General features: G+C 45.5%; 1 pseudogene; it reads left to right on the top strand.

Moving 5' to 3' along the window:
• LOC135536324 (glyoxylate reductase/hydroxypyruvate reductase-like) lies at positions 1-15,972 on the top strand (annotated as a pseudogene).
• Positions 15,973-20,537: the final 4,565 nt, after the last annotated feature.

Genomic DNA, 20,537 nt, shown 5'->3' with positions numbered 1-20,537 from the left:
ATGTCGTCTCTACCGCGGGTCTACATCACGCGACAGATCCCGCCAGAGGGCTGAAGATTCTCAGCGAGTCTGGACAGTGAGTGAGATCACACTTTTCTCTTGTTGCCGTTCTGGTTCAGTAGACCTACTTTTTAATAGAATTAGATTCGTTAAATCGAATTATTTTTGCTTTTAATTTCATGTTATGTAGGTTTTAGGTTTTGGATCGTGTCTTTAATTTAACTAAATGTCCTTTAGTCATTAATGGAGGCTAACCTATCAAGTTGTCATTCATTCTAATGGAAAGTTCTGAAATGTTGTCATGTGTGGTTCATCATTGACTTCTGGGTAAACAGAACTGACAACGTTTGCCCAGACCAGACAGATAAGAAGTCTCTCTCAATTCAATTTGCATACTGCCAAAGCTTACTTTGGCAAAAGGAATGACTCATTAACAACAGGCCTATCAATAAAAACATCATAACACAATTAATAATAATAAATATTATCGCAAACAGGACTCTCTCCCTCTCTATTCCCTCCTCAGACTCCTAACACTGTTTAATACACTCATTCAGTCTCTCTCTGACTCATAACACTGTTTAATACACTCATTCAGTCTCTCTCTGACTCGTAACACTGTTCCAGTCTCTCTCTGACTCATGACACTGTTCCAGTCTCTCTCTGACTCATAACACTGTTCCAGTCTCTCTCTGACTCATAACACTGTTCCAGTCTCTCTCTGACTCATAACACTCATTCAGTCTCTCTCTGACTCCTAACACTGTTCCAGTCTCTCTCTGACTCATGACACTGTTCCAGTCTCTCTCTGACTCATAACACTGTTCCAGTCTCTCTCTGACTCATAACACTGTTTCAGTCTCTCTCTGACTCATAACACTGTTCCAGTCTCTCTCTGACTCATGACACTGTTCAGTCTCTCTCTGACTCGTGACACTGTTCCAGTCTCTCTCTGACTCGTGACACTGTTCCAGTCTCTCTCTGACTCGTGACACTGTTCCAGTCTCTCTGACTCCGTGACACTGTTCCAGTCTCTCTCTGACTCGTGACACTGTTCCAGTCTCTCTCTGACTCGTGACACTGTTCCAGTCTCTCTCTGACTCGTGACACTGTTCCAGTCTCTCTGACTCGTGACACTGTTCCAGTCTCTCTCTGACTCGTGACACTGTTCCAGTCTCTCTGACTCGTGACACTGTTCCAGTCTCTCTCTGACTCATAACACTGTTCCAGTCTCTCTCTGACTCATAACACTGTTCCAGTCTCTCTCTGACTCATAACACTGTTCCAGTCTCTCTCTGACTCATAACACTGTTCCAGTCTCTCTCTGACTCGTGACACTGTTCCAGTCTCTCTCTGACTCGTGACACTGTTCCAGTCTCTCTCTGACTCATAACACTGTTCCAGTCTCTCTCTGACTCGTGACACTGTTCCAGTCTCTCTCTGACTCGTGACACTGTTCCAGTCTCTCTGACTCGTGACACTGTTCCAGTCTCTCTCTGACTCGTGACACTGTTCCAGTCTCTCTCTGACTCGTGACACTGTTCCAGTCTCTCTCTGACTCGTGACACTGTTCCAGTCTCTCTCTGACTCGTGACACTGCTCCAGTCTCTCTCTGACTCGTGACACTGTTCCAGTCTCTCTCTGACTCGTGACACTGTTCCAGTCTCTCTCTGACTCGTGACACTGTTCCAGTCTCTCTGACTCGTGACACTGTTCCAGTCTCTCTCTGACTCGTGACACTGTTCCAGTCTCTCTGACTCATAACACTGTTCCAGTCTCTCTCTGACTCATAACACTGTTCCAGTCTCTCTCTGACTCATAACACTGTTGACACTGACTCATAACACTGTTCCAGTCTCTCTCTGACTCGTGACACTGTTCCAGTCTCTCTCTGACTCGTGACACTGTTCCAGTCTCTCTCTGACTCATAACACTGTTCCAGTCTCTCTCTGACTCGTGACACTGTTCCAGTCTCTCTCTGACTCGTGACACTGTTCCAGTCTCTCTCTGACTCGTGACACTGTTCCAGTCTCTCTCTGACTCGTGACACTGTTCCAGTCTCTCTCTGACTCGTGACACTGTTCCAGTCTCTCTCTGACTCGTGACACTGTTCCAGTCTCTCTGACTCGTGACACTGCTCCAGTCTCTCTCTGACTCGTAACACTGTTCCAGTCTCTCTCTGACTCATAACACTGTTCCAGTCTCTCTGACTCGTAACACTGTTCCAGTCTCTCTCTGACTCGTGACACTGTTCCAGTCTCTCTCTGACTCGTGACACTGTTCCAGTCTCTCTCTGACTCGTGACACTGTTCCAGTCTCTCTCTGACTCGTAACACTGTTCCAGTCTCTCTCTGACTCGTGACACTGTTCCAGTCTCTGACTCGTGACACTGTTCCAGTCTCTCTCTGACTCGTGACACTGTTCCAGTCTCTCTCTGACTCGTGACACTGTTCCAGTCTCTCTCTGACTCGTGACACTGTTCAGTCTCTCTCTGACTCGTGACACTGTTCCAGTCTCTCTCTGACTCGTGACACTGTTCCAGTCTCTCTCTGACTCATAACACTGTTCCAGTCTCTCTATCAGGTTCATTACAATTAATTAGCTTTCACAGAAGTACTCATTCCAGATCAGTGATTCCCTTAAAGATGAAAGAGACAGAGAGAGAGAGAGAGACAGAGAGAGAGACAGAAAGAGAGACAGAGAAGAGAGAGAGAGAGAGAGACAGAGAGAGAGAGACAGAGAGAGAGAGAGAGACAGAGAGAGACAGAGACAGAAGAGAGAGAGAGAGAGAGAGAGACAGAGAGAGAGAGAGAGAGAGAGAGACAGAGAGAGAGACAGAGAGAGACAGACACAGAGAGAGACAGAGAGAGACAGAGAGAGACAGAGACAGAGACCGAGACAGAGACAGAGACCGAGACAGAGACAGAGAGAGACAGAGACAGACAGACAGACAGACATTTGTAAAGAATCTGTAACAGGTCTTTCATTTTGAAATCCTACATTACCCAGAGTGCAGTTTGATCTGTGGGACTCAGATGACGTCCCCGTGCCCCGGAAGGAGCTGCTCCAGAAGGTCAGAGGTGTCGATGCGCTGGTCTGCGTGCTCACAGAGAAGATTGGCGAGCTATTGGACGCTGCAGGTCAGGTGACTGTCCATAATCTCTAACGCCATTGGCTCATCTCTGACAGGAACACTGGGAGAACCTGACTTTTTGTTATGTGTCTCTCTCTGTGTGTGTGTGTGTGTGTGTGTGTGTTCTCCTGCAGGTCCTAACCTTAAAGTCCTGAGCACCATGTCAGTGGGTTTTGACCACCTCTCCCTGGAGGAACTAAAGAAAAGGTCAGTGACCTCTGACCTCTGTTGTTGGTCACATCACAGACATACCACTGAGTATAACAAATCATTAAGAACACCTTCCTAATATTTGAGTTGCAGCCCCCAACCCCATTTCTGTCCTCAGAGGAGCCTCAATTCATCAGGGCAGGACTCTTCAAGGTGTAGAAAGGGTTCCACAGGGATGCTAGGCCCATGTTGACTCCAACGCTTCCCACAATTGTATCAAAGATGGCTGGATGTCCTTTGGGTGGTGGACCATCATTGATACACACGGGAGAGTGAAAACCACAGCAGTTATTGACACACTCAAACCGCCTGTCACCTACTACCAAACCCCGTTCAAAGGCACTTAAATATTTTGTCTGACCCATTCACCCTCTGAATAGCAAACACACACAATCCATGTCCCAATTATCTCGAGGCTTAAAAATCCTTCTTTAACCCGTCTCCTCCCCTTCATCTACATGTCTCCTCCCCTTCATCTACATGTCTCCTCCCCTTCATCTACATGTCTCCTCCCCTTCATCTACATGTCTCCTCCCCTTCATCTACACTGATTGAAGTGGATTTACCTGGTCAGTCATGGATAGAGCAGGTGTTCCTAATGATTCACCTGGTCTGTCATGGAGAGAACAGGTGTTCCTAATGATTCACCTGGTCAGTCTGTCATGGAGAGAACAGGTGTTCCTAATGATTCACCTGGTCAGTCTGTCATGGGAGAGCAGGTGTTCCTAATGATTCACCTGGTCAGTCTGTCATGGAGAGAACAGGTGTTCCTAATGATTCACCTGGTCAGTCTGTCATGGAGAGAACAGGTGTTCCTAATGATTCACCTGGTCAGTCTGTCATGGAGAGAACAGGTGTTCCTAATGATTCACCTGGTCAGTCTGTCATGGATAGAGCAGGTGTTCCTAATGATTCACCTGGTCAGTCTGTCATGGAGAGAACAGGTGTTCCTAATGATTCACCTGGTCAGTCTGTCATGGAGAGAACAGGTGTTCCTAATGATTCACCTGGTCAGTCATGGAGAGAACAGGTGTTCCTAATGATTCACCTGGTCAGTCTGTCATGGAGAGAACAGGTGTTCCTAATGATTCACCTGGTCAGTCATGGAGAGAACAGGTGTTCCTAATGATTCACCTGGTCAGTCTGTCATGGAGAGAGCAGGTGTTCCTAATGATTCACCTGGTCAGTCATGGATAGAACAGGTGTTCCTAATGATTCACCTGGTCAGTCATGGATAGAACAGGTGTTCTAATGATTCACCTGGTCAGTCTGTCATGGAGAGAGCAGGTGTTCCTAATGATTCACCTGGTCAGTCAGTCATGGAGAGAACAGGTGTTCCTAATGATTCACCTGGTCAGTCATGGAGAGAACAGGTGTTCCTAATGATTCACCTGGTCAGTCTGTCATGGAGAGAACAGGTGTTCCTAATGATTCACCTGGTCAGTCTGTCATGGAGAGAGCAGGTGTTCCTAATGATTTACCTGGTCAGTCTGTCATGGATAGAACAGGTGTTCCTAATGATTCACCTGGTCAGTCTGTCATGGAGAGAGCAGGTGTTCCTAATGATTCACCTGGTCTGTCATGGAGAGAACAGGTGTTCCTAATGATTCACCTGGTCAATCTGTCATGGATAGAACAGGTGTTCCTAATGATTCACCTGGTCTGTCATGGATAGAGCAGGTGTTCCTAATGATTCACCTGGTCAATCTGTCATGGAGAGAACAGGTGTTCCTAATGATTCACCTGGTCAATCTGTCATGGAGAGAGCAGGTGTTCCTAATGATTCACCTTGTCAGTCTGTCATGGAGAGAGCAGGTGTTCCTAATGATGTGTAGATTATAATATGTTATATTGTTTATGGGTCACACACTGTACACATATGACGAAGTATAGTGTGTGTGTGTGTGTGTGTGTGTGTGTGTGTGTGTGTGTGTGTGTGTGTGTGTGTGTGTGTGTGTGTGTGTGTGTGTGTGTCAGGGGGGATCCGTGTGGGTTACACCCCAGATGTGTTGACAGACTCAACAGCTGAACTGACTGTCGCTCTGCTACTGACCACGTCCAGGAGACTGATAGAGGCTACGCATGAAGCCAAGAAGTAGGAGCACACACACACACACAGAGACACACACACACACACACACACACAGAGACACACAGACACACACACACACACACGTCAGGAGACTGATAGAGGCTACGCATGAAGCCAAGACGTAAGGACACGACACACACACACACACACACACACACACACACACACACACACACACACACACACTGACCACGTCCAGGAGACTGATAGAGGCTACGCATGAAGCCAAGACGTAGGAGCACACACACACACACACACACACACACACACACACACTGACCACGTCCAGGAGACTGATAGAGGCTACGCATGAAGCCAAGACGTAGGAGCACACACACACACACACACACACACACACACACACACACACACACACACACACACACACACACACACACACGTCCAGGAGACTGATAGAGGCTACGCATGAAGCCAAGACGTAGGAAAACACACACACACACACACACACACACACACACACACGTCCAGGAGACGGATAGAAGCTACGCATGAAGCCAAGACATAAGAACACATACACACACACGCAGAGACAGACACACACACACGCAGAGACAGACACACAGACACACAGACACACAGACACACACACACACTCCTCCCCCCTCTTCTCTCTGTGTGTCCCTGTCCAGTGGTGGCTGGGGAACGTGGAGGACTCTGTGGCTGTGTGGATATGAGCTGGCTAACAGCACCGTGGGAATCCTGGGACTGGGCAGGATCGGTGAGTACACACACACACACACACTATGGTCAGTGAAAAAACCCTCAACTATCAAGGGAAAAGAACAGCACAACCTCATTAGGTGTGTGTGTGTGTGTGTGTGTGTGTGTGTGTGTGTGTGTGTGTGTGTGTGTGTGTGTGTGCGTGACAGGAGTGGCTATCGCTGAGCGTCTGAAGCCGTTCAAGGTTAAGAAGTTCATCTACACGGACGTGGCTCCCCGACCAGAGCTGGCCAGTTTGATCGACGCAGAATATGGTATGGAGCACTGAGATATGGGGAATATGGTACCACTGAGATATGGTTTAATGGGAATATGTTACCACTGAGATATGGTGTAATGGGGAATATGGTACCACTGAGATATGGTGTAGTGGGAATATGGTACCACTGAGATATGGTGTAGTGGGGAATATGGTACCACTGAGATATGGTGTAATGGGGAATATGGTACCACTGAGATATGGTGTAATGGGGAATATGGTACCACTGAGATATGGTGTAATGGGGAATATGGTACCACTGAGATATGGGGAATATGGTACCACTGAGATATGGTGTAATGGGGAATATGGTACCACTGAGATATGGTGTAATGGGGAATATGGTACCACTGAGATATGGGGAATATGGTACCACTGAGATATGGGGAATATGGTACCACTGAGATATGGGGAATATGGTACCACTGAGATATGGTGTAATGGGAATATGGTACCACTGAGATATGGTGTAGTGGGGAATATGGTACCACTGAGATATGGTGTAGTGGGGAATATGGTACCACTGAGATATGGGGAATATGGTACCACTGAGATATGGTGTAATGGGGAATATGGTACCACTGAGATATGGTGTAGTGGGGAATATGGTACCACTGAGATATGGTGTAATGGGGAATATGGTACCACTGACATATGGTGTAATGGGGAATATGGTACCACTGAGATATGGTGTAGTGGGGAATATGGTACCACTGAGATATGGGGAATATGTACCACTGAGATATGGGGAATATGGTACCACTGAGATATGGTGTATGGTACCACTGAGATATGGTGTAGTGGGGAATATGGTACCACTGAGATATGGGGGAATATGGTACCACTGAGATATGGTGTAGTGGGAATATGGTACCACTGAGATATGATGTAATGGGGAATATGGTACCACTGAGATATGGTTATGGGAATATGGTACCACTGAGATATGGTGTAATGGGGAATATGGTACCACTGAGATATGGTTTAATGGGGAATATGGTACCACTGAGATATGGGGAATATGGTACCACTGAGGTGTAATGGGGAATATGGTACCACTGAGATGGTGTATGGGGAATATGTACCACTGAGATATGGGGAATATGGTACCACTGAGATATGGTGTAATGAGGAATATGGTACCACTGAGATATGGTGTAGTGGGGAATATGGTACCACTGAGATATGGTGTAATGAGGAATATGGTACCACTGAGATATGGTGTTTTGGGGAATATGGTACCACTGAGATATGGTGTACCACTGAGATATGGTGTTGTGGGGAATATGGTACCACTGAGATATGGTGGGGAATATGGTACCACTGAGATATGAGGAATATGGTACCACTGAGATATGGTGTAATGGGGAATATGGTACCACTGAGATATGGTTTAATGTGTAATATGGTACCACTGAGATATGGTTTAATGGGGAATATGGTACCACTGAGATATGGTTTAATGGGGAATATGTACCACTGAGATATGGTTTCATGGGGAATATGGTACCACTGAGATATGGTGTAGTGGGGAATATGGTACCACTGAGATATGGTGTAGTGGGGAATATGGCACCACTGAGATATGGTGTAATGGGGAATATGGTACCACTGAGATATGGTGTAATGGGGAATATGGTACCACTGAGATATGGTTTAATGGGGAATATGGTACCACTGAGATATGGTGTAATGGGGAATATGGTACCACTGAGATATGGTTTAATGGGGAATATGGTACCACTGAGATATGGTTTAATATGGTACCACTGAGATATGGGGGGAATATGGTACCACTGAGATATGGTTTAATGGGGAATACTGAGATATGGGGAATATGGTACCACTGAGATATGGTGTAATGGGGAATATGGTACCACTATGTACCACTGAGGGAATATGGTACCACTGAGATATGGTGTAATGGGGAATATGGTACCACTGAGATATGGTGTAGTGGGGAATATGGTACCACTGAGATATGGTGTAATGTAGTGGGAATATGGTACCACTGAGATTTGGGGAATATGGTACCACTGAGATATGGTGTAATGGGGAATATGGTACCACTGAGATATGGTGGAATAGGAATATGGTACCACTGAGATATGGTGGAATAGGAATATGGTACCACTGAGATATGGTGTAATGGGGAATATGGTACCACTGAGATATGGTGGAATAGGAATATGGTACCACTGAGATATGGTGTAATGAGGAATATGGTACCACTGAGATATGGTGAATATGGTACCACTGAGATATGAATATACTAAATAAAACACTTTTAAAAACATATTAAATCAACAATAGTTTGTGTGTCATTTCTGATGTCATACTGTGTTGTGTTGAGAGATTCCTAGACTTGATGCTGAATGTCATGGATGGTCATTGGCCAGTCAGTCTGACATCATGACAGTGTGTTGTCCTCTCTCCCTCTAGTCTCTATGGATGAGCTGGCTCTTCCTGTCAGTGTGTTGTCCTCTCTCTTATGGATCTCTCTGACTTCCTGTCAGTGTGTTGTCCTCTCTCCCTCTTGTCTCTATGGATGAGCTGGCCAGTCAGTCTGACTTCCTGTCAGTGTGTTGTCCTCTCTCCCTCTTGTCTCTATGGATGAGCTGGCCAGTCAGTCTGACTTCCTGTCAGTGTGTTGTCCTCTCTCCCTCTAGTCTCTATGGATGAGCTGGCCAGTCAGTCTGACTTCCTGTCAGTGTGTTGTCCTCTCTCCCTCTAGTCTCTATGGATGAGCTGGCCAGTCAGTCTGACTTCCTGTCAGTGTGTTGTCCTCTCTCTCCCTCTCTCTGACTTCCTGTCAGTGTGTTGTCCTCTCTCCTCTAGTCTCTATGGATGAGCTGGCCAGTCAGTCTGGCTTCCTGTCAGTGTGTTGTCCTCTCTCCTCTAGTCTCTATGGATGAGCTGGCCAGTCAGTCTGACTTCCTGTCAGTGTGTTGTCCTCTCTCCCCTCTCTGACTTCCTGTCAGTGTGTTGTCCTCTCTCCCTCTTGTCTCTATGGATGAGCTGGCTCTTCCTGTCAGTGTGTTGTCCTCTCTCCCTCTCTCTGACTTCCTGTCAGTGTGTTGTCCTCTCCCTCTAGTCTCTATGGATGAGCTGGCCAGCCAGTCTGACTTCCTGTCAGTGTGTTGTGCTCTGACACCAGAGACTAAAGACATCTGTAACAAGGACCTGTTCTCCAAAATGAAGAATACCTCCATCTTCATCAACACCAGCAGGTGACCAAGCACGCACACACACACACACACACACAGTAACACACGGTAACACACGGTAACCGACGGTGACACACAGTAACACACTGTAACTCCTGTGTGTGGTAGAGGAGGGGTGGTAGACAGTAACATGATGGCTCTGTGTGGTAGAGGAGGGGCGGTAGACAGTAACATGATGGCTGTGTGTGGTAGAGGAGGGGTGGTAGACAGTAACATGATGGCTGTGTGTGGTAGACAGTAAACATGATGGCTGTGTGTGGTAGAGGAGGGGTGGTAGACAGTAACATGATGGCTGTGTGTGGTAGACAGTAAACATGATGGCTGTGTGTGGTAGAGGGGTGGTAGACAGTAACATGATGGCTGTGTGTGGTAGAGGAGGGGTGGTAGACAGTAACATGATGGCTGTGTGTGGTAGACAGTAAACATGATGGCTGTGTGTGGTAGAGGAGGGGTGGTAGACAGTAACATGATGGCTGTGTGTGGTAGACAGTAACATGATGATGGCTGTGTGTGGTAGAGGAGGGGTGGTAGACAGTAACATGATGGCTGTGTGTGGTAAAGGGGTGGTAGACAGTAACATGATGGCTCTGTGTGGTAGAGGGGTGGTAGACAGTAACATGATGGCTGTGTGTGGTAGAGGAGGGGTGGTAGACAGTAACATGATGGCTGTGTGTGGTAGAGGAGGGGTGGTAGACAGTAACATGATGGCTGTGTGTGGTAGACAGTAACATGATGGCTGTGTGTGGTAGAGGAGGGTGGTAGACAGTAACATGACGATGGCTCTGTGTGGTAGAGGGGTGGTAGACAGTAACATGATGGCTGTGTGTGGTGGACAGTAACATGATGGCTGTGTGTGGTAGAGGAGTGGTAGACAGTAACATGATGGCTCTGTGTGGTAGAGGGGTGGTAGACAGTAACATGATGGCTTTGTGTGGTAGAGGAGGGGTGGTAGACAGTAACATGATGGCTCTGTGTGGTAGAGGAGGGGTGATAGACAGTAACATGATGGCTGTGTGTGGTAGAGGAGGGGTGGTAGACAGTAACATGATGGCTGTGTGTGGTAGACAGTAACATGATGATGGCTGTGTGTGGTAGAGGAGGGGTGGTAGACAGTAACATGATGGCTGTGTGTGGTAGAGGAGGGGTGGTAGACAGTAACATGATGGATGTGTGTGGTAGAGGAGGGGTGGTAGACAGTAACATGATGGCTCTGTGTGGTAGAGGGGTGGTAGACAGTAACATGATGGCTGTGTGTGGTAGAGGAGGGTGGTAGACAGTAACATGATGGCTCTGTGTGGTAGAGGAGGGGTGGTAGACAGTAACATGATGGCTGTGTGTGGTAGAGGGGTGGTAGACAGTAACATGATGGCTCTGTGTGGTAGAGGAGGGGTGGTAGACAGTAACATGATGGCTGTGTGGTAGAGGAGGGGGGTGGTAGACAGTAACATGATGGCTGTGTGTGGTAGAGGGGTGGTAGACAGTAACATGATGGCTGTGTGTAGTAGACAGTAACATGATGGCTGTGTGTGGTAGAGGAGGGGTGGTAGACAGTAACATGATGGCTGTGTGTGGTAGAGGGGTTGTAGACAGTAACATGATGGCTGTGTGTGGTAGAGGAGGGGTGGTAGACAGTAACATGATGGCTGTGTGTGGTAGAGGAGGGGTGGTAGACAGTAACATGATGGCTGTGTGTGGTAGAGGAGGGGTGGTAGACAGTAACATGATGGCTGTGTGTGGTAGACAGTAACATGAAGGCTCTGTGTGGTAGAGGAGGGGTGGTAGACAGTAACATGATGGCTGTGTGTGGTAGACAGTAACATGATGGCTCTGTGTGGTAGAGGAGGGGTGGTAGACAGTAACATGATGATGGCTCTGTGTGGCAGAGGAGGGGTGGTAGACAGTAACATGATGGCTGTGTGTGGTAGAGGAGGGGTGGTAGACAGTAACATGATGATGGCTGTGTGTGGTAGAGGAGGGGTGGTAGACAGTAACATGATGGCTGTGTGTGGTAGAGGAGGGGTGGTAGACAGTAACATGATGGCTCTGTGTGGCAGAGGAGGGGGTGGTAGACAGTAACATGATGGCTGTGTGTGGTAGAGGGGTGGTAGACAGTAACATGATGGCTCTGTGTGGTAGAGGAGGGGTGGTAGACAGTAACATGATGATGGCTGTGTGTGGTAGAGGGGTGGTAGACAGTAACATGATGATGGCTGTGTGTGGTAGAGGAGGGGTGGTAGACAGTAACATGATGATGGCTGTGTGTGGTAGAGGAGGGGTGGTAGACAGTAACATGATGGCTGTGTGTGGTAGAGGGGTGGTAGACAGTAACATGATGGCTGTGTGGTAGAGGAGGGGTGGTAGACAGTAACATGATGATGGCTGTGTGTGGTAGAGGGGTGGTAGACAGTAACATGATGATGGCTGTGTGTGGTAGAGGAGGGGTGGTAGACAGTAACATGATGGCTGTGTGTGGTAGAGGAGGGGTGGTAGACAGTAACATGATGATGGCTGTGTGTGGCAGAGGAGAGGTGGTAGACAGTAACATGATGGCTCTGTGTGGTAGAGGAGGGTGGTAGACAGTAACATGATGGCTGTGTGTGGTAGAGGAGGGGTGGTAGACAGTAACATGATGGCTGTGTGTGGTAGAGGGGTGGTAGACAGTAACATGATGGCTGTGTGTGGTAGAGGAGGGGTGGTAGACAGTAACTTGATGGCTGTGTGTGGTAGAGGAGGGGTGGTAGACAGTAACATGATGATGGCTGTGTGTGGTAGAGGAGGGGTGGTAGACAGTAACATGATGGCTGTGTGTGGTAGAGGAGGGGTGGTAGACAGTAACATGATGATGGCTGTGTGTGGCAGAGGAGAGGTGGTAGACAGTAACATGATGGCTCTGTGTGGTAGAGGAGGGGTGGTAGACAGTAACATGATGGCTGTGTGTGGTAGAGGGGTGGTAGACAGTAACATGATGGCTGTGTGTGGTAGAGGAGGGGTGGTAGACAGTAACATGATGGCTCTGTGTGGTAGAGGGGTGGTAGACAGTAACATAATGATGGCTGTGTGTGGTAGAGGGGTGGTAGACAGTAACATGATGATGGCTCTGTGTGGTAGAGGAGGGGTGGTAGACCAGGAGGATCTGTATGAAGCCCTGTCCAGCGGTCAGATAGCGGGAGCTGGACTCGACGTCACCGTCCCTGAACCCCTGCCCACCAGCCACCCGCTCTTCACCCTTAACAACTGTGGTGAGTATAAACACGGGCGTGATTGGTTCAGAGTCTCCACCAAGTTCACCCTGCTATTTCCTGTTTAATTTATTACTGTTGTCAGTCCTGTACTGCCTGTTTATTACTGTTGTCAGTCCTGTACTGCCTGTTTAATACTGTTGTCAGTCCTGTACTGCCTGTTTATTACTGTTGTCAGTCCTCTACTGCCTGTTTATTACTGTTGTCAGTCCTGTACTGCCTGTTTATTAATGTCTGTCAGTCCTGTACTGCCTGTTTATTAATGTCTGTCAGTCCTGTACTGCCTGTTTCATTTACTACTGTTGTCAGTCCTGTACTGCCTGTTTATTACTGTCTGTCAGTCCTGTACTGCCTGTTTATTACTGTCTGTCAGTCCTGTACTGCCTGTTTATTACTGTTCAGTCCTGTACTGCCTGTTTCATTTATTATTGTTGTCAGTCCTGTACTGCCTGTTTATTACTGTTGTCAGTCCTGTACTGCCTGTTTATTACTCTGTCAGTCCTGTACTGCCTGTTTATTACTGTTGTCAGTCCTGTACTGCCTGTTTTATTTATTATTGTTGTCAGTCCTGTACTGCCTGTTTAATACTGTTGTCAGTCCTGTACTGCCTGTTTATTACTGTCTGTCAGTCCTGTACTGCCTGTTTAATACTGTTGTCAGTCCTGTACTGCCTGTTTATTACTGTCTGTCAGTCCTGTACTGCCTGTTTATTACTCTGTCAGTCCTGTACTGCCTGTTTATTACTGTCTGTCAGTCCTGTACTGCCTGTTTAATACTGTTGTCAGTCCTGTACTGCCTGTTTAATACTGTTGTCAGTCCTGTACTGCCTGTTTATTACTGTCTGTCAGTCCTGTACTGCCTGTTTATTACTGTTGTCAGTCCTGTACTGCCTGTTTATTACTGTCTGTCAGTCCTGTACTGCTTGTTTATTACTGTTGTCAGTCCTGTACTGCCTGTTTATTACTGTCTGTCAGTCCTGTACTGCCTGTTTATTACTGTCTGTCAGTCCTGTACTGCCTGTTTAATACTGTTGTCAGTCCTGTACTGCCTGTTTATTACTGTTGTCAGTCCTGTACTGCCTGTTTCATTTATTACTGTTGTCAGTCCTGTACTGCCTGTTTATTACTGTCTGTCAGTCCTGTACTGCCTGTTTATTACTGTTGTCAGTCCTGTACTGCCTGTTTCATTTATTACTGTTGTCAGTCCTGTACTGCCTGTTTATTAATGTCTGTCAGTCCTGTACTGCCTGTTTCATTTACTATTGTTGTCAGTCCTGTACTGCCTGTTTAATACTGTTGTCAGTCCTGTACTGCCTGTTTCATTTATTACTGTTGTCAGTCCTGTACTGCCTGTTTATTAATGTCTGTCAGTCCTGTACTGCCTGTTTATTACTGTCTGTCAGTCCTGTACTGCCTGTTTATTAATGTCTGTCAGTCCTGTACTGCCTGTTTCATTTACTACTGTTGTCAGTCCTGTACTGCCTGTTTATTAATGTCTGTCAGTCCTGTACTGCCTGTTTCATTTACTACTGTTGTCAGTCCTGTACTGCCTGTTTATTACTGTCTGTCAGTCCTGTACTGCCTGTTTATTACTGTCTGTCAGTCCTGTACTGCCTGTTTAATACTGTTGTCAGTCCTGTACTGCCTGTTTATTACTGTTGTCAGTCCTGTACTGCCTGTTTATTACTGTTGTCAGTCCTGTACTGCCTGTTTAATACTGTTGTCAGTCCTGTACTGCCTGTTTATTACTGTTGTCAGTCCTGTACTGCCTGTTTATTACTGTTGTCAGTCCTGTACTGCCTGTTTATTACTGTCTGTCAGTCCTGTACTGCCTGTTTATTAATGTCTGTCAGTCCTGTACTGCCTGTTTCATTTACTACTGTTGTCAGTCCTGTACTGCCTGTTTATTACTGTCTGTCAGTCCTGTACTGCCTGTTTCATTTATTACTGTCTGTCAGTCCTGTACTGCCTGTTTAATACTGTTGTTAGTCCTGTACTGCCTGTTTCGTGATCCTCCCTCCTCTCTCTCTCTCTCTCCAGAGATCCTCCCTGTCATCTCTCTCCCTCCAGTGATCCTCCTCTATCTCTCTCTCTCTCCAGTGATCCTCCCTGTCATCTCTCTCGCTCTCTCTCTAGTTATCCTCCCCGTCATCTCTCTCTCACTCCGGCGATCCTCATCTCTCTCTCTCCAGTGATCCTCTCTCATCTCTCTCTCTCCAGTGATCCTCCCTGTCATCTCTCTCTCCAGTGATCCTCTCATCTCTCTCTCTCTCCAGTGATCCTCCCTCTCATCTCTCTCTCTCCAGTGATCCTCCCTGTAGCTCTCTCTCTCCAGTGATCCTCCCTCTCATCTCTCTCTCCAGTGATCCTCCCTGTCAGCTCTCTCTCCAGTGATCCTCTCATCTCTCTCTCTCCAGTGATCCTCCCCCACATTGCCAGTGCGTCCTACTCCACGCGTAATGCCATGTCAGCTCTGGCAGCCAACAACCTGCTACTGGGCCTGAAGGGACAGCCAATGATCAAAGAGCTCAAGCTGTAGCTGCCAATCACCTGCTTTCGGAACACCAGAGAAGAACCAATCACCTGCTTTCAGAACACCAGAGAAGAACCAATCATCTGCTTTCAGAACCAGCAGAGAAGAACCAATCACCTGCTTTCAGAACACCAGAGAAGAACCAATCACCTGCTTTCAGAACCACCAGAGAAGAACTAATCACCTGCTTTCAGAACCACCAGAGAAGAACCAATCACCTGCTTTCGGAACCACCAGAGAAGAACCAATCACCTGCTTTCGGAACCACCAGAGAAGAACCAATCACCTGCTTTCGGAACCACCAGAGAAGAACCAATGATTGAAGAGCTGTAACTGTAAATGATATAGCTGACTCTGGTCATGAGATGAGTAGATTACAGAGAATAGTGGTGCTGTTGTCATCCATCATTTTCACTCGACACGGTACATACCGTAGCACTCAGCACTTCCTCATGGGAGATGTTTTTTATGATTTTGTTCCATAATAATAATAATAATAATAATGACGAAGGACAACAATAAACACAGAACTTTCCCCATCTTTTAATTCAGTCAGTGATGACGAAGGAACGACATGTCCCTCCTTTATTAGTGTCTCCTCAAACAAAACATGTTCCTCCTTTATTAGTGTCTCCTCAAACAAAACATGTCCCTCCTTTATTAGTGTCTCCTCAAACAAAACATGTCCCTCCTTTATTAGTGTCTCCTCAAACAAAACATGTCCCTCCTTTATTAGTGTCTCCTCAAACAAAACAAAGAAAATAAAAACACCTTTACATTTCATCTGCTCTTTGGGGTAACGTCTCAAATGGCTCCCTATGTAGTGCACTACTTTAGACCAGAGCCCTATGGCACCCTATTCCCTATGTAGTGCACTACTTTAGACCAGAGCCCTATGGCACCCTATTCCCTATATAGTGCACTACTTTAGACCAGAGCCTTATGGCACCCTATTCCCTATGTAGTGCACTACTATAGGCCAGAGCCCTATGGCACCATATTCCCTATATAGTGCACTACTATAGACCAGAGCCTTATGGCACCCTATTCCCTATGTAGTGCACTACTTTAGACCAGAGCCCTATGGCACCCTATTCCCTATATAGTGCACAACTTTAGACAAAGGCCCTATTCCCTATATAGTGCACAACTTTAGACCAAGGCCCTATTCCCTATATAGTGCACAACTTTAGACCAAGGCCCTATTCCCTATATAGTGCACTACTTTAGACCAGAGTATCAACGGCTTTGATCAGAAGTAGTGCACTACTTTAGACCAGAGTATCAACGGCTTTGATCAGAAGTAGTGCACTACTTTAGACCAGAGTGTCAACGACTTTGATCAGAAGTAGTGCACTGCACAGGGAACAGGGCACCATTTGAGACGCTAAACCAAAACATGGTTTACACGGTGTTAGAAGTGTCGATAAAAACAACACAGAAATCCTTTTGGCATCAGGATAAAAGCCCAGAGGAGTGTACTAAGGCAGTAACTTTCCTTCATCAAATTATATTATCACATAAACAACATCTTGTTTATCTATTGAATCCTTTTTGGTTATAGTTTGTTGTCGTTTTCACACAGGGGCTGTAAATATGACCAGTATGTGCACTTTCAAACATTCACACTAATATATATAAAAAAACAGTTTCACTTAGACAACAGCCACAGAAAACATCACCAGGGAAACTGGGCGACAGTGAGAGATGGCAGCCATTTTGGATCTGTTTAAACAAGGGTCCTCATGTCCTTCAGGGGTACCTAAGGTTTATGCCTGATTGAAAAAGAGCTTAAATTATTTTTTTTACTTCAGTGATCACTAAAATTAGATATAAACTCAGTATGAGTTGTAAATTAAATTGGTTAGCGATTAAGGTGCATTTACAATGTGGCTGAAACACTGTTGGTATTCAGCTGTTAGAAACATCAAGACAGATAGATACTGGTCAGTTAGAGACAGGATAGATACTGGTCAGTTAGAGACAGTAGGATAGATACTGGTCAGTTAGAGACAGTAGGATAGATAGATACTGGTCAGTTAGAGACAGTAGGATAGATAGATACTGGTCAGTTAGAGACAGTAGGATAGATACTGGTCAGTTAGAGACAGTAGGATAGATAGATACTGGTCAGTTAGAGACAGTAGGATAGATAGATACTGGTCAGTTAGAGACAGTAGGATAGATAGATAGATACTGGTCAGTTAGAGACAGTAGGATAGATAGATACTGGTCAGTTAGAGACAGTAGGATAGATAGATACTGGTCAGTTAGAGACAGTAGGATAGATAGATACAGGTCAGTTAGAGACAGTAGGATAGATAGATAATTTTAAGATAGATACATTAGGATAGATAGATACTGGTCAGTTAGAGACAGTAGGATAGATACTGGTCAGTTAGAGACCGTAGGATAGATAGATACTGGTCAGTTAGAGACAGTAGGATAGATAGATACTGGTCAGTTAGAGACAGTAGGATAGATACTGGTCAGTTAGAGACAGTAGGATAGATACTGGTCAGTTAGAGACAGTAGGATAGATAGATACTGGTCAGTTAGAGACAGTAGGATAGATAGATACTGGTCAGTTAGAGACAGGATAGATAGATACTGGTCAGTTAGAGACAGTAGGATAGATAGATACTGGTCAGTTAGAGACAGTAGGATAGATAGATAGATACTGGTCAGTTAGAGACAGTAGGATAGATAGATACTGGTCAGTTAGAGACAGTAGGATAGATAGATACTGGTCAGTTAAGAGACAGTAGGATAGATAGATACTGGTCAGTTAGAGACAGTAGGATGGATAGATACTGGTCAGTTAGAGACAGTAGGATAGATAGATACTGGTCAGTTAAGAGACAGTAGGATAGATAGATACTGGTCAGTTAGAGACAGTAGGATAGATAGATACTGGTCAGTTAGAGACAGTAGGATAGATAGATACTGGTCAGTTAGAGACAGTAGGATAGATAGATAGATACTGGTCAGTTAGAGACAGTAGGATAGATAGATACTGGTCAGTTAGAGACAGTAGGATAGATAGATACTGGTCAGTTAGAGACAGTAGCATAGATACTGGTCAGTTAGAGACAGTAGGATAGATAGATACTGGTCAGTTAGAGACAGTAGGATAGATACTGGTCAGTTAGAGACAGTAGGATAGATAGATACTGGTCAGTTAGAGACCGTAGGATAGATAGATACTGGTCAGTTAGAGACAGTAGGATAGATAGATACTGGTCAGTTAGAGACAGTAGGATAGATAGATACTGGTCAGTTAGAGACAGTAGGATAGATAGATACTGGTCAGTTAGAGACAGTAGGATAGATACTGGTCAGTTAGAGACAGTAGGATAGATAGATACTGGTCAGTTAGAGACAGTAGGATAGATAGATACTGGTCAGTTAGAGACAGTAGGATAGATACTGGTCAGTTAGAGACAGTAGGATAGATACTGGTCAGTTAGAGACAGTAGGATAGATAGATACTGGTCAGTTAGAGACAGTAGAATAGATAGATACTGGTCAGTTAGAGACAGTAGGATAGATACTGGTCAGTTAGAGACAGTAGGATAGATAGATACTGGTCAGTTAGAGACAGTAGGATAGATAGATACTGGTCAGTTAGAGACAGTAGGATAGATAGATACTGGTCAGTTAGAGACAGTAGGATAGATAGATACTGGTCAGTTAGAGACAGTAGGATAGATAGATACTGGTCAGTTAGAGACAGTAGGATAGATAGATACTGGTCAGTTAGAGACAGTAGAATAGATAGATACTGGTCAGTTAGAGACAGTAGGATAGATAGATACTGGTCAGTTAGAGACAGTAGAATAGATAGATACTGGTCAGTTAGAGACAGTAAGATAGATACTGGTCAGTTAGAGACAGTAGGATAGATAGATACTGGTCAGTTAGAGACAGTAGGATAGATACTGGTCAGTTAGAGACAGTAGGATAGATAGATATTGGTCAGTTAGAGACAGTAGGATAGATAGATAGATACTGGTCAGTTAGAGACAGTAGGATAGATAGATACTGGTCAGTTAGAGACAGTAGGATAGATACTGGTCAGTTAGAGACAGTAGGATAGATACTGGTCAGTTAGAGACAGTAGGATAGATACTGGTCAGTTAGAGACAGTAGGATAGATAGATACTGGTCAGTTAGAGACAGTAGGATAGATAGATACTGGTCAGTTAGAGACAGTAGGATAGATAGATACTGGTCAGTTAGAGACAGTAGGATAGATAGATACTGGTCAGTTAGAGACAGTAGGATAGATAGATACTGGTCAGTTAGAGACAGTAGGATAGATAGTTACTGGTCAGTTAGAGACAGTAGAATAGATAGATACTGGTCAGTTAGAGACAGTAGGATAGATAGATACTGGTCAGTTAGAGACAGTAGGATAGATAGATACTGGTCAGTTAGAGACAGTAGGATAGATAGATACTGGTCAGTTAGAGACAGTAGGATAGATAGTTACTGGTCAGTTAGAGACAGTAGAATAGATAGATACTGGTCAGTTAGAGACAGTAGGATAGATAGATACTGGTCAGTTAGAGACAGTAGGATAGATAGATAGATACTGGTCAGTTAGAGACAGTAGGATAGATAGATACTGGTCAGTTAGAGACAGTAGGATAGATACTGGTCAGTTAGAGACAGTAGGATAGATAGATACTGGTCAGTTAGAGACAGTAGGATAGATAGATACTGGTCAGTTACTATCACAGGCTGAGTAACAGTGTGAAGACCGTACAGCCTGAAGGTGCCCCCTAGTTGCCTGGCGACCCATCCACACTAAGCAAGTCTCAAACAGCGAGGTTGTTCTCTGACCAGTCAGTCAGTCAACTACAACACAACTCAGTACAGTAACGTTACGGCAACAAGACACTGGGCCAACACGTCGCCATGGAAACACAGAAGCACACAGTCCAACCTTCTTATTAGCAGTCAAAGCTCTTTTTCTTCTTCTTCTTTCAACGGCGTTAAGGTCATTAAAAATAAAATAAACTATTGTCTAAAGACTGTTAAGTCTTAGATGTATCGATTTAAAAAAGACATTTACGAAGCACAGATACCGTATCAAACT

This window comes from Oncorhynchus masou, unplaced genomic scaffold, assembly GCF_036934945.1.
Source record: "Oncorhynchus masou masou isolate Uvic2021 unplaced genomic scaffold, UVic_Omas_1.1 unplaced_scaffold_594, whole genome shotgun sequence".
Lineage (NCBI taxonomy): Eukaryota > Metazoa > Chordata > Actinopteri > Salmoniformes > Salmonidae > Oncorhynchus > Oncorhynchus masou.
This window is presented reverse-complemented; position numbering and strand designations above follow the sequence as displayed.